The sequence below is a fragment of the Rhinoderma darwinii genome, chromosome 1, assembly GCF_050947455.1.
Source record: "Rhinoderma darwinii isolate aRhiDar2 chromosome 1, aRhiDar2.hap1, whole genome shotgun sequence".
In the NCBI taxonomy this organism is placed as follows: Eukaryota; Metazoa; Chordata; class Amphibia; order Anura; family Rhinodermatidae; genus Rhinoderma; species Rhinoderma darwinii.
Genome location: NC_134687.1, coordinates 618,326,965 through 618,339,723, shown reverse-complemented (window position 1 = coordinate 618,339,723; position 12,759 = coordinate 618,326,965). Strand labels below are relative to the sequence as shown.

Here is a 12,759-nt window from a genome sequence, read left to right as displayed (position 1 = left end):
GTTAGGGGTGTTGGGTGAGGTCTGTTCGTCCATTTATGAATCTTTGATGCTTTCTTTGTTTTTTTCTTGGGCCTTCTTCGTGGCTTTTAGGGTGGGGGGAATTGGCGAGCGGGAGTAAGATTTGGCCGGGGGGGGGGGGGGTTGTTTGAGGATGTGAATTGGGATTCGGTTTCTGTGAACATTTGGGTGGGGCATGATGACGAACCCCTTCCGGCATGTTATTTAATTTACATGTTTATTTATGTTAACACATTTTATACACTGTTATGGCTGGCTAACGTTTTTTGTACACAAGTACAATTGGTTTACAATTTAATAAATAGCCTTGGCCAAATTTATACCACATTCAGATGTCTGTGTATTATTGTTAAAATGGTTATTAAGCGTTATGTATTGAGCAAGGTAGCCCGTACATTGGTCAAGGTCTGGACGGCCACAACACGATATATTTACAGAATTGTTTTCCTTCCGTTGGGCAGCAACGTGTGATCAGGAGGGACTGCCGCCTAGTCGGGACAGACTGCCGCCTAGTCCCATCTCTTTTCGCAGTCCTGTGTGATGGGTGCGTTATTCCACGACTATGAAGATCTGATTGTAATTTGCACAGGTGTGAGTGACAGCAGAGATGACACAAAGAGTGACACATGGCAACAGCTTTATGAGAATAGATAGGGCCATAAACCTGAGAAGTGGAAACAGGGCCGGCAGCCATAGGTCATCAGTGCTATCACAAGCCGACAACGCATAACACTTCCTCATGTACAGGAGAGCCCTGAATAAACAGAGTGCAGTGTCATATAATCTGCTCATGTATTATACTGGTCGTACCATGTAATCTCCTCATATGTGTCATATCATCTAATCATATATCATCTGACCATATATCCTCTAATCTTATATAATACATGTCACACCATGTGATCACGTAGTTTATGTCATCATCTAATCAGATCATTTAATCTTATATAATACGTCACACCGTGTGAGAACATAATTTATGTCATAATCTAATCACATCAGGTCATCTAGTCATATCATACATGTCATACCATGTGATCACCTCATATATGTCATATCATCTAGTCATATATCATACATGTGATCACCTCATATATGTCATAATCTAATTATATATTATCTGACCACATATTATCTAAATCATATCATCTAGTCATATATAATACGTGTCACACTATGTGATGTCATATCTAATCATATATAATTTGATCACGTTATATCATCTAGTCCTATATAATATGTCGCACCATGTGATCACGTCATACATATCATCTGATCACATTATATAAGTAATTTATCATACATGTCATTATCTGATCATATAATATTCTTTAATCATATCACACTTCACACCATGTGATCACATTATATACCATGTGTCATATCATCTGATCATGTAATATCACCTAATCATATATGTCATTATCTGATCATATATTAGTCATGTCATATTATCACGTCATATGTCGTATAGTCATGCATGTCATATCATGTGATAAAATGTATTACATATATCATAGTGAAATAACATCTGATCATGTCATATCATATAAACGCGTACAAAAAGGACAGCACCCAAAGTCACAATAGTATGCGTGGTGCAAGTCAAACTGGGGGCTTCATCCAACTGACCCCAACACAATATCTATCAACAGAGTAATAGACAGCTGTCACGTCTTACATGATATCCACGAACAGAGTAATAGACAGCCGTCACGTCTTAGATGATATCCACCAACAGAGTAATAGACAGTACTCACGTCTTAGATGATATCCACCAACAGAGTAATAAACAGTACTCACGTCTTAGATGATATCCACCAACAGAGTAATAGACAGCTGTCACGTTGGTGGATATCATCTAAAACGTGTCATATTTGTTATATCATCTGATCAACACAATGGGAAAATATCATGGGAGACTTGTCTACAATGGCGCAAACAAAAAGTGGAGCAGTTGCCCATAGCAACCAATCACTGGGGATTCCAGTCAAGGCTGTTTACATGTAGTCATTTGGCAGAAAATAATTCAGATTCTAGTATATGCTGTGACTTCCCAACAAGATAGAGGGAGAAAGAGCAGCTTCAGCCAGTGTGTAGAGAACTCTGCACATACTGCAGGGACCTCCCATACTGGTAAAAGCTAATGTTCGGAATGGGACTGAGGTCAATTCCCATACATTTTACATGTACATATCAGCACACAGAGTCCCCTTTCCCACTGGAGGACATGGATATTATAAAAAGGTATGAATGACTATTAACCGATTCTAGGAGCCAGTTTGACTTTCTCAGTAACCCAAGAATAAGAACCTCGATCAATAGAAAACAACCCAGAAAGTTAGTCAGCAGCGGGCAAATGTCTAGATGCTTTGGCTACCTGGCTCCTGGGATTAGTACAGTCACAGCCTTTCAATTGTACATCCCGTTTATGCACAGTCTATATTATCCCTAGAGTTACCATGGATTAGTGAATGTCTTACATCGACGTGCGATGCACAAAAAAAACAAACAACTTTCCCCACAGGCAAAAATAACAACGTAGGAAACAAACAACAGCATGGGCCCCTCACTATACATGTCCATACAGCGAGCGGCCGTATGATATACTATGGGGTTGTCTGGTCTAGAAAACCTAATTCCAAATATGTTTTTAGGAGATGTTGAGTTAATAGGGGGGGGGGGGGGGGGGGAAAGAATCTCATCTATTATCAAGAGCAAAGAGCAGAGGGAGGACCTGACACGTTTATATTGTACATTACAAAGACAACTACTTATTTCAAAGGCCACCGTGTAATGCCTAATTTCCCTTGTGGTGGCGCTGCTGCGAAATTGAACACTTGCTACCAGGTTCCCCCACAGATAAACCTGTGATCTGCTTATTTTCAAGGCGCCTAACAAAAAATAATGTATAAAAGGGAGAACCTCTTTAAATATACAGTCATTTATGTCTCTGAAACCCCCTTTAAGATAGTTTATATATTAATTAAGAACCTTACTCTTAAATTACAAAAAAACAAAAACAGATTTATCCATTTCCAACTTTTTCTATGAGTAGGTAACAACCAAGAGGTTTAGCGCTCAGCTTTTCCAGACTCCTGAATGGCAAATCTGTCTAGGTATGCAGGAACATGGGAGCAGAAGATATTTCAGTGCCTAAAGGGGTTCTCTTCTTTGGACAATCCCTATTTCTTGACAAAAACTGCTCACCAAGGAACCCCTAGCGATCAGTTGTGATCTGTGTGAAACCTGGCAGTAAGTCTTCAAATTCCCTGCAGCGCCACCACAGGTGAAATTAATCATTACACAGTGCCCACTCATATCAATGGGTTGTGTGTGTGTAATACAGGACAGGCCGTCCAGAGCGAGACACTCCTTATAACCGCTCTCCACTCTGGCCAAGAGATGAGAATCCTGAACAGAGGACACCCCTCCGAATCCCTAAATTGCTCTTGCATACGATCGGGATCGGGCCGTGAAAAACGGTCCAAGTGGGGGCTGGATTTCCCTGCCCGACCACAGTACTGGTGATCGGGACTCCTGGCATTATAGACATTATGATGCTAGGAGTCCCTGCCTCCCCATGGAACTGCTGTTCCGAAATGAACAAATGATACAGTACAGAACAGCGGTTCCGTGCGGAGTCAGACTCCTAGCATGATAACTGTCTACGATGCCAGGAGTCCCGTTCACCAGTACCGCGTTCGGGAAGGGAAATCCAGCCGACACGCGGACCATTTTTCATGGCCTGAACTCGGTCGTGTGCAAGAAGTGTAATAGGGTGTATGGAAATGGGAATTTCCAAACTAGACATTTGCCATTCAGGGGTCTGGGTAAGCTCAATGACATCTCCTGTTGGACTCAGCACACGTGTTTGCTGTCACCCAGCTTTCCCAGAAATATCGCTGAAGCTTTAAATATCACGTTACAGACCCCACTCCAGATGACTGTATACACACAGATATAACAGTTTACATGGAATATATTGGGGGTACTTAAAGTTACGACGCCGCTATAAAAACACAGCTCTTACCATAGAATACAATACACAATCATTCAACGACGCGTTCGAAAATTCCACAGAATTGCGAGGAAGTCCTGCTGCGTTTGCATACAAAATACTAACGTTTTTATGTAAACAAATTTTACCCTTGTGTACTAAAAAGCTCTGCAACCATCGGATATACTTTGTGTTTCAATTCCTATCTCCGTTTGCTGTCAGTGAATTGGAACATTCCAGATCTAGTACTTCTAACAGTTGAGTTTGCAACAACTATATCCAGTCTAGACAATCCCCTGTGACCCAAATAGTCCAGAGTCTAGACTGATAGATTTTACCTGCACTGATACATTGTAGCAAATCTTCAGCACCAGATAGAAACTTGTGCTGCTGATGTAGTTAACTCACAGAGGATTATCTAGACTGGATCCAGTTGTAGCAAACTAAGCTGTGAGAAGTGTTAGGGTATGTTCACACGCAGTGACCAAAAAACTCTGAAAATACGGAGGCGTTTTCAGGCGAAAACAGCTCCTGATTTTCAGACGTTTTTGTAGCAACTCGCGTTTTTAGCGGCGTAATTTACATCCATTATTGGAGCGGTTATTCAATGGAGTCAATGAAAAACGCCTCCAAAAACATCCCAAGAAGTGTCCTGCACTTTTTTCGCGGGCGTCATTTTAGCGCCGTATTTTGACAGCGACGTGTAAAATGAAGCCTCGTGGGAACAGAACATCGTTATTTCCATTGCAAGCAATGGCCAGATGTTTGCAGGTGTAACGGAGCCGTCTTTTCAGGCGTAAACCGCCTGAATTACGTCTGAAAACACTGCATGTGAACATACCCTTAGATCTTGAAAGGTAAACAAGAATGTTTCTATTTACTGACAGCATGCAGAGATCTTGAAAATGGTGAGAAAGTGCAACATGAAGTTTAACATAAAACTCCACAATGTTTTATTATACAATAAGCTTTATGTCCAGAAACACGGAAAACCCTTTACTAATTATATTAATATAATCACAAGAAGGAACCATCCTAAAAATAAGTCTGTTCTCTGCAGGCCAGTCACCATGTCAGCCCTGTTCACAGAATACAGTCTGTACATCATAGGGGGGGGGGGTCATCTGATTTGCACCCTCAGAGAGCCATCGCAAGGATCCATCACGACCATGTATACATGTTGTCCCATTCATTTGAATGGGCGCCATGTAATACCATATATCGCCTGTAGTGGCCGCTGCTGCTAATCATGGCCATCACAGGTGATCGCTGGTGATTTTAGCTGCTGGTCATTACTTAGAAAAGATGTTGCCCAGTTTGGACAACGCCTTCCATGCCGGCTCCACAGGAACTTGTAGGGGATATGAAACCCTACAGACTTATTATTTGTGTGGCTTCTATTTTAACATTATATTAGGGAATTTCTTATAATGCAATCCCCCATTATATCGCCTCAGCAAACTAAAGCTTTACATTTTTCGCCATTTATATAGCGCCAACATATTCCGCAGCGCTTGTAAAAAAAATGTGGAGTCATATCTGCAGAACATCACATAGAAACGATGCAAGACGTTCTGCAGCTTCTACATTTCCAATATGAAACAAAGCAAACTTTTTCCATGGGAATGATCTGATACATATGGGAATGATCACCTACTGACAGCTTCACCTGGCTGCTATAGATGACCTGCCACATGCCCACTGTATGACCTGGCATGGTGCCGCTCAGCCATATGGTCCCTCCTCCCCCCCAATCCTGCTACATTGTCCTGGTACAAGGAGATGAGACTATACAGACCCCAGACCTCTTCTATAAGTGCAATCCTCAGGGCACCCTCTCAGCAATGCCTCTTACCCTCAGCAGCGCTCTCCTCCTGGGTTCCCTTGTACTCCACAGGCTGCTGGCACATGGCAGGGGAGCTGGTAGTGCAGCCTGGCAGTGCCTCCCGGCCCCGGATCACAGTCTCTGCAGCCTCTGCTCCCGCTGATCGCTGCTTCTTGCCGGCAGCATAACTCTGCACTTCTGATCTTTGTACTTTTCTTCTCTCTTTTGTTTGCTGTTTGAACCAGGGGCTGGAGGCTCTCTGTTGCCACCTAGCGTCCGCTCCAGGTCACTACAGCACCGCCACTGTCACAGGCTATAGGAGTGGCCAGCAGGAACAAAGGTGGTGTCAGTCATTGAATAGGAATGTTATAATGGCCTCTGAATCCCCCTCCACCCCCTCATGTTGCAGTGGTTTAGTCCAGTCTAACTCAATCTGCAGGAGCCAACGTGGTGACGTGACACTGCATCATTACCCAGTGTAACAGAAACTTCACCGTGCATGTGACATCTGTGTTACTGCTGCACTGCATCTTGCTTATAAAGTGTCATATATTGTGCACCATCTGTGTCAGGAAAAGCTGGGTCAGAACCAATATGACTGCCACCCATGGCTCAATAAGGGGTGTGTGGTCTGCTGAAGGGGGCGCCTCAGGGGAAATTGTAACCATAATATCAGTCAGTGTATGGGGGTATAATTCAGTCACTATGGAGGTATTATTCAGTCAGTGTATGGTGGTATTATTCAGTCACTGTATGGTGGTATTATCAGTCACTGTATGGTGGCATTTTTCAGTCAGTGTATGGTGGTATTTTTCAGTCACTGTATGGTGGTATTATTCAGTCAGTGTACGGTGGTATTATTCAGTCACTGTATGGTGGTATTATTCAGTCAGTGTACGGTGGTATTATTCAGTCACTGTACGGTGGTATTATTCAGTCAGTGTACGGTGGTATTATTCTGTCACTGTATGGTGGTATTATTCAGTCCCTGTATGGTGGTATTATTCAGTCACTGTATGGTGGTATTATTAGTCACTGTATGGGGGTATTATTCAGTCCCTGTATGGTGGTATTATTCAGTCCGTGTATGGTGGTATTATCAGTGTATGGTGGTATTATTCATTCACTGTATGGAATTATTCAGTCACTGTAATGTGATATAATTCAATCAGTGTATGGTGGTATTATTCAGTCAGTGTATGGTGGTATTTTACTCACTGTATGGCGGTATTATCCAGTCACTCTATGGCGGTATTATCCAGTCACTGTATGGTGGCATTATTCAGTCAGTGTATGGAGCTATTACTCAGTCACTGTATGGTGGTATTATTCAGTCACTGTATGGAGCTATTATTCAGTCACTGTATGGAAGTATTGTCAGTCAGTGTACGGTGGTATTATTCAGTCACTGTATCGTGGTATTATTCAGTCAGTGTATGGAGATATTATTCAGTCACTGTATGGTGGTATTATTCAGTCACTGTATGGTAATATTATTCAGTCAGTGTATGGCGGTATTATTCAGTCACTGTATGGTGGTATTATTAAGTCACTGTATGGTGGTATTATTCAGTCACTGATGGGGGTATTATTCAGTCACTGATGGGGGTATTATTCAGTCACAGTATGTAGCTATTACTCAGTCACTGTATGGAGGTATTGTCAGTCAGTGTATGGTGGTATTATTCAGTCACTGTATGGTGGTATTATTCAGTCACTGTATGGTGGTATTATTCAGTCACTGTATGGTGGTATTATTCAGTCACTGTATGGAGGTATTATTCAGTAACAGTATGGAGGTATTATTCAGTAACAGTATGGTGGCATTATTCAGTCACTGTATGGTGGTATTATTCAGTCACTGTATGGAGGTATTATTCAGTAACAGTATGGTGGTATTATTCAGTCACTGTATGGTGGTATTATTCAGTCACTGTACGGTGGTATTATTCTGTCACTGTACGGCGGTGTTATCAGTCAGTGTATGATGGTATTATTCAGTCACTGTATGGTGGTATTATTCAGTCACTGTATGGTGGTATTATTCAGTCACTGTACGGTGGTATTATTCTGTCACTGTACGGCGGTGTTATCAGTCACTGTATGGTGGTATTATTCAGTCCCTGTATGGTGGTATTATTCAGTCACTGTATGGTGGTATTATTAGTCACTGTATGGGGGTATTATTCAGTCCCTGTATGGTGGTATTATTCAGTCCGTGTATGGTGGTATTATTCAGTCACTGTATGGAATTATTCAGTCACTGTAATGTGATATAATTCAATCAGTGTATGGTGGTATTATTCAGTCAGTGTATGGTGGTATTTTACTCACTGTATGGCGGTATTATCCAGTCACTCTATGGCGGTATTATCCAGTCACTGTATGGTGGCATTATTCAGTCAGTGTATGGTGGTATTATTCAGTCAGTGTATGGTGGTATTATTCAGTCACTGTATGGTGGTATTATTCAGTCACTGTATGGAGCTATTATTCAGTCACTGTATGGAAGTATTGTCAGTCAGTGTACGGTGGTATTATTCAGTCACTGTATCGTGGTATTATTCAGTCAGTGTATGGAGATATTATTCAGTCACTGTATGGTGGTATTATTCAGTCACTGTATGGTAATATTATTCAGTCAGTGTATGGCGGTATTATTCAGTCACTGTATGGTGGTATTATTAAGTCACTGTATGGTGGTATTATTCAGTCACTGATGGGGGTATTATTCAGTCACTGATGGGGGTATTATTCAGTCACAGTATGTAGCTATTACTCAGTCACTGTATGGAGGTATTGTCAGTCAGTGTATGGTGGTATTATTCAGTCACTGTACGGTGGTATTATTCTGTCACTGTACGGCGGTGTTATCAGTCACTGTATGGTGGTATTATTCAGTCCCTGTATGGTGGTATTATTCAGTCACTGTATGGTGGTATTATTCAGTCACTGTATGGTGGTATTATTCAGTCACTGTACGGTGGTATTATTCAGTCACTGTACGGTGGTATTATTCTGTCACTGTACGGCGGTGTTATCAGTCACTGTATGGTGGTATTATTCAGTCCCTGTATGGTGGTATTATTCAGTCACTGTATGGTGGTATTATTAGTCACTGTATGGGGGTATTATTCAGTCCCTGTATGGTGGTATTATTCAGTCCGTGTATGGTGGTATTATTCAGTCACTGTATGGAATTATTCAGTCACTGTAATGTGATATAATTCAATCAGTGTATGGTGGTATTATTCAGTCAGTGTATGGTGGTATTTTACTCACTGTATGGCGGTATTATCCAGTCACTCTATGGCGGTATTATCCAGTCACTGTATGGTGGCATTATTCAGTCAGTGTATGGTGGTATTATTCAGTCAGTGTATGGTGGTATTATTCAGTCACTGTATGGTGGTATTATTCAGTCACTGTATGGAGCTATTATTCAGTCACTGTATGGAAGTATTGTCAGTCAGTGTACGGTGGTATTATTCAGTCACTGTATCGTGGTATTATTCAGTCAGTGTATGGAGATATTATTCAGTCACTGTATGGTGGTATTATTCAGTCACTGTATGGTAATATTATTCAGTCAGTGTATGGCGGTATTATTCAGTCACTGTATGGTGGTATTATTAAGTCACTGTATGGTGGTATTATTCAGTCACTGATGGGGGTATTATTCAGTCACTGATGGGGGTATTATTCAGTCACAGTATGTAGCTATTACTCAGTCACTGTATGGAGGTATTGTCAGTCAGTGTATGGTGGTATTATTCAGTCACTGTACGGTGGTATTATTCTGTCACTGTACGGCGGTGTTATCAGTCACTGTATGGTGGTATTATTCAGTCCCTGTATGGTGGTATTATTCAGTCACTGTATGGTGGTATTATTCAGTCACTGTATGGTGGTATTATTCAGTCACTGTACGGTGGTATTATTCAGTCACTGTACGGTGGTATTATTCTGTCACTGTACGGCGGTGTTATCAGTCACTGTATGGTGGTATTATTCAGTCCCTGTATGGTGGTATTATTCAGTCACTGTATGGTGGTATTATTAGTCACTGTATGGGGGTATTATTCAGTCCCTGTATGGTGGTATTATTCAGTCCGTGTATGGTGGTATTATTCAGTCACTGTATGGAATTATTCAGTCACTGTAATGTGATATAATTCAATCAGTGTATGGTGGTATTATTCAGTCAGTGTATGGTGGTATTTTACTCACTGTATGGCGGTATTATCCAGTCACTCTATGGCGGTATTATCCAGTCACTGTATGGTGGCATTATTCAGTCAGTGTATGGTGGTATTATTCAGTCAGTGTATGGTGGTATTATTCAGTCACTGTATGGTGGTATTATTCAGTCACTGTATGGAGCTATTATTCAGTCACTGTATGGAAGTATTGTCAGTCAGTGTACGGTGGTATTATTCAGTCACTGTATCGTGGTATTATTCAGTCAGTGTATGGAGATATTATTCAGTCACTGTATGGTGGTATTATTCAGTCACTGTATGGTAATATTATTCAGTCAGTGTATGGCGGTATTATTCAGTCACTGTATGGTGGTATTATTAAGTCACTGTATGGTGGTATTATTCAGTCACTGATGGGGGTATTATTCAGTCACTGATGGGGGTATTATTCAGTCACAGTATGTAGCTATTACTCAGTCACTGTATGGAGGTATTGTCAGTCAGTGTATGGTGGTATTATTCAGTCACTGTACGGTGGTATTATTCTGTCACTGTACGGCGGTGTTATCAGTCACTGTATGGTGGTATTATTCAGTCCCTGTATGGTGGTATTATTCAGTCACTGTATGGTGGTATTATTAGTCACTGTATGGGGGTATTATTCAGTCCCTGTATGGTGGTATTATTCAGTCCGTGTATGGTGGTATTATCAGTGTATGGTGGTATTATTCAGTCACTGTATGGAATTATTATTCAGTCACTGTAATGTGATATAATTCAATCAGTGTATGGTTTAAATTATTCAGTCAGTGTATGGTGGTATTTTACTCACTGTATGGCGGTATTATCCAGTCACTCTATGGCGGTATTATCCAGTCACTGTATGGTGGCATTATTCAGTCAGTGTATGGTGGTATTATTCAGTCAGTGTATGGTGGTATTATTCAGTCACTGTATGGTGGTATTATTCAGTCACTGTATGGAGCTATTATTCAGTCACTGTATGGAAGTATTGTCAGTCAGTGTACGGTGGTATTATTCAGTCACTGTACGGTGGTATTATTCAGTCACTGTATCGTGGTATTATTCAGTCAGTGTATGGAGATATTATTCAGTCACTGTATGGTGGTATTATTCAGTCACTGTATGGTAATATTATTCAGTCAGTGTATGGCGGTATTATTCAGTCACTGTATGGTGGTATTATTAAGTCACTGTATGGTGGTATTATTCAGTCACTGATGGGGGTATTATTCAGTCACTGTATGGAGCTATTACTCAGTCACTGTATGGAGGTATTGTCAGTCAGTGTATGGTGGTATTATTCAGTCACTGTACGGTGGTATTATTCAGTCACTGTATGGTGGTATTATTCAGTCACTGTATGGTGGTATTATTCAGTCAGTGTATGGTGATATTATTCAGTCACTGTATAGTATTATTCAGTCAGTGTATGGTGGTATTATTCAGTCACTGTACGGTGGTATTATTCAGTCACTGTATGGTGGTATTATTCAGTAACTGTATGGTGGTATTATTCAGTCACTGTATGGTGGTATTATTCAGTCAGTGTATGGTGGTATTATTCAGTCAGTGTATGGTGGTATTATTCAGTCAATGGTAGTATTATTCAGTCACTGTATGGTAGTATTTTTCAGTCACTGTATGGTGGTATTATTCAGTCACTGTATAGTAATATTATTCAGTCACTATGGTAATATTATTCAGTCACTGTATAGTATTATTCAGTCAGTGTATGGTGGTATTATTCAGTCAGTGTATGGTGGTATTATTCAGTCAGTGTATGGTGGTATTATTCAGTCAGTGTATGGTGGTATTATTCAGTCAATGGTAATATTATTCAGTCACTGTATGGTGGTATTTTTCAGTCACTGTATGGTGGTATTATTCAGTCACTGTATAGTAATATTATTCAGTTACTATGGTAATATTATTCAGTCACTGTATAGTATTATTCAGTCAGTGTATGGTGATATTATTCATTCACTGTATGGTGGTATTATTCAGTCACTGTATGTGTAATGATGGGGTAGGGAAACAGACAAGTGAGCCCTAATCTACTCACCACTCAGTCCCTGCCTACTTGCAACGACCCGCCCTAGGCGACGGGGTACAATTGGGCAACGGTCCCTACGCTCAATAAGTGCACGACAGACAAACAGACAAGGGTACACAGAAGCAAGGGAAAAGGGGCAGTTGCCCACGGCAATACCGTGAGCAACAAGAGTGGTGAGCGAGCCGAGTCAAACCAGGAGTGTACGAGGTACCAAACGCAGAGCAGAAGAGTAGTCAGTAAGCCAGGGTCAATATGAAGCAGGGTCAAATAGTTCAAGAAGCTGCAGCAGGGCCAGGAAACCAAACGAGAAGAATCACAAGCAAGGAGGAACAGGAAAGGCAGGTATAAATAGATAGAGGGCGGGAGCTAGCTCCGTCTGGCCAGGCTGTGATAGGCTCTCCCACTCCTAAGCCTGCCATCCTGAGTGGTGGAAGATGGAGTCAGTCTCACAGACATAGAAGCAGGTGCAGACTGATTACTTATGGGCGTAGACACAGAAGCTGAGCCTGGCAGATCCTTAACAGTATGGTGGTATTATTCAGTCACTGTATGGTGGTATTATCATGCATGCAAAAAAATTGGATTGCACTCCTGGCTGGAATGTTCAGGTGCTGTGAGGGTTTCGGTTTGGACAACC

At 41.3% G+C, this 12,759-nt stretch overlaps 1 protein-coding gene across 3 annotated transcripts in view; it reads right to left on the bottom strand.

Moving 5' to 3' along the window:
• RAI14 (retinoic acid induced 14) overlaps positions 1-6,092 on the bottom strand; it is a 134,635-nt gene extending 128,543 nt beyond the window's left edge. For all 3 annotated transcript variants that reach the window (XM_075841755.1, XM_075841763.1, XM_075841772.1), the window contains exon 1: positions 5,874-6,092. The gene's annotated coding sequence lies outside the window, so the exon portion shown is untranslated. The remainder of the gene's footprint in view (positions 1-5,873) is intronic.
• Between the last annotated feature and the right edge of the window lie 6,667 nt (positions 6,093-12,759).